Source organism: Staurois parvus, unplaced genomic scaffold, assembly GCF_062004578.1.
Source record: "Staurois parvus isolate SC_StPar_1 unplaced genomic scaffold, SC_StPar_1.0 ptg000434l, whole genome shotgun sequence".
NCBI classification, from domain to species: Eukaryota; Metazoa; Chordata; class Amphibia; order Anura; family Ranidae; genus Staurois; species Staurois parvus.
The window spans coordinates 926,605-929,474 of record NW_028318230.1 but is presented as its reverse complement, the minus strand read 5'-3'; the positions used below and the strand labels follow the sequence as shown (position 1 = coordinate 929,474).

Genomic DNA, 2,870 nt, shown 5'->3' with positions numbered 1-2,870 from the left:
AGTACACCCTTGAAGGCCTCAGAATCTTTTAATGGTAAGGTCATGTATCTGGCCAATCCCATAAGAGACACACTGACCAAAGGAGTGATTCAAAACCCTTGACATCCTGCTGTGGCAACATGCTCTTGTAGAATGAGCATCTGATTCAGTCACCATAAGGGAATTGTCAAACCACCCTCTGGAGGTACTTACACAGCTTTGCTTTTATTTAAAGGCATTTCATCAACCTTACAAAAGGGAGGAATCAAAAACCTGGACAAAAGTCGTGCTCATCTTCTTGTTCAGAAAGGACTGAAGAGCATTGATTGGCTTGAGAATGCTCCGAGACCAGTTATAATGTCCCTAAAAGGAAGACTGGACATTGCCAGAATAGATGGCCCTTGCAGAAGGTGAATTCAGCATTTCCTTTAGAGTGTCTTGACCACATGCTTAATTATTGTGACAACTTGGTCACCATCTTAATCACTGTCTACTTGAACAAAGCAGGAATCATACAGTCATGTTCATCCACATGTTTTTTGGATGAATTTGACAAGGGTTGATTTACCTGAGAAGGTTCCGAGACTGCTGATTGACAGAATATATGACCCCTTCAGAAGATGAGTGGAAGGAATCTTCTTTTGGAAGAGTCTGAAGAGGATTGTTTGGCTGGAAGGCTAGGAAACTGCTCACTGATAGAATAGATAACCCTTTCACAGTGTGAGTGGGTACACTCCTTTAGAGTGTATTAACTTCATGTTAGGCAACATCTTTATCCTTGGAGGCTTGAACAAAGCAGTATTCATTCAGTCATGTCCATCCACATTGTCCTCTTTGGGAACTCTGAAGAGGGCAGTTTTGCCTGGGAAGGCTGGGCAGATTCTCTTTGCCAAAGCAGAGCTGTCCAGTTCGGGGCTTGTGATTTTGCTGCTGGCTTCTGGAACGGAGTTAACCGCAGTGGGCGGCGGAATAAGTGTTCTAAGAGTATAAAATGAAGGACCAGGAAATGCAGAACAGCACAAACCCCGAGCTTCACCAGAGCTCCTCCGCTCCGTCACCCAGCGCTGTCTCCATACCGAGCCAGCTACAAGATTCAGTGCTCTGCGGTACATCTGATCCAAGTGGTCCCACAACCCCTGCCACCGAAGGAGATGGAGCCATCTGTCATCCTCCTGGTGTGTGTGATGTGTCAGAGGGGCTAAGTCGGGAGTTTGAAGACATTTTAAATACATATTGTGTGGATGCTGGTCAAGAAGGGGTTGCAGATCCTGAAGAGACTGACAAAGGTCCTCCAGAATCTAGGAATGGAGAAGCAGAAACAGTGGTGCCAGAGGTCAATCGAGAAAAGGAAGAAATGCGAGGTGCAGAAGACAATAGAACTATTAATGAAACAGACAAAGATCAAAAGTGTGTAGAAGATAAGAACAAATCATAGGGGCTTGGTAAGGAGATCACACTACTTATGCAGATTTTGAACACACTGAGTACCCCAGAAGAGAAACTGGCTGCTTTATGCAAGAAATATGCAGAATTGTTGGAAGAACACAGGACTTCCGAGAAGCAAATGAGGATTCTTCAGAAAAAACAGAGTCAGCTTATTCAAGAGAAGGACCAACTACACAATGAACATAGCAAGGCCATCCTAGCTCATAGTAAATTGGAGAGTCTGTACAGAGAACTGCAAAGACACAACTGCACGCTGAAGGAGGAAGGGGTACACAGAGCCCGAGAGGAGGAAGAAAAACGGAAGGAGGTAACTGCTCACTTTCAGGTGACCCTCAATGACATCCAATCGCAGATGGAACAACATAATGAGTGCAACACTAAGTTATGTCAGGAAAATGTGGAGGTGGCTGACAGGCTTAAGAAACTTATTGAACAGTATGAGCTCAGGGAGGAGCACATTGATACACAAACATTCAAACACAAAGACCTTCAACAGCAGCTGGTTGATGCTAAACTGCAGATAACCCTTTCAGAGGGTGAGTGGAAACCACTCCTTTAGAGTGTATTGACAATGTGTTTATTGAATGTGACATCCTGTTAAGTGTCATCTCTATCCCTGGCTGCTTAAACCAGCAGGATTCATACAGGCATGCTCGTCCGCATCTTCCTCTTCATAGAGTCTGAAGAGGCTGTCTTGCATGCACGGCTATGAGACTTCTAATTGCCAGAACATATAAGCCATTCACAGGATGAGTGGAAACAACATCGTTTGAGTGTATTGGCCACTTGTTTAATGAATGTGACAACATGTTAGGTGTCTTCATCCTTATTTCCGGTTGCTTAAACAAAGCAAGACTCTTACCATCTTGTTCATCTGCCTCTTCCCCTTTGGAGAGTCTGAAGAGACTGTTTTTCCTGGGAAGTCTATGAGACTGCTCATTGTTGGAACATATAACCCCTTCAGAGGGTGAGTGGAACACTTACAGTACATTCATGTTCATCATACAGTTATGTCCATCTGAGTCTTCTTTTTTTAAAAGTCTGAAGGTTGTTTTGCTTGGAAAAGTTCTGAGACTGCTCATAGCCAGAATAAATAATCCTTTCACAGGATTGCCTGCTGCTTAACAAAGCAGCTAAAAAATATTTTTTTTTTTACTGAAGTAGAAAATGGCTTGCTTAGTAACAACCCCTAAAGGGTTAACAACTGCTAGATGGTAGTTGATACTGCAGTTTCCAACCACAGCCCTGAAGTCACCAGGTGGTTAATGAACTGAGCCTTGCCCTGCCAGAGGACAGAACATGATGAGAATGTTTTGTTAAGAAAAGCAACAAAAAGGTAGGAATCTGCAAAAGAATTACAATAATATTCTGCAGTGTACACAAATCATCTAAGGGAATTGTTGACATCATAAAGACATTCTCTTTTTTGTATGAGAAACTGGAGA

At 43.1% G+C, this 2,870-nt stretch overlaps 1 pseudogene; it reads left to right on the top strand.

Annotated features, from left to right (window-relative positions):
• Nucleotides 1-946: 946 nt before the first annotated feature.
• LOC149454204 (alpha-taxilin pseudogene) lies at nt 947-1,984 on the top strand (annotated as a pseudogene).
• Nucleotides 1,985-2,870: the final 886 nt, after the last annotated feature.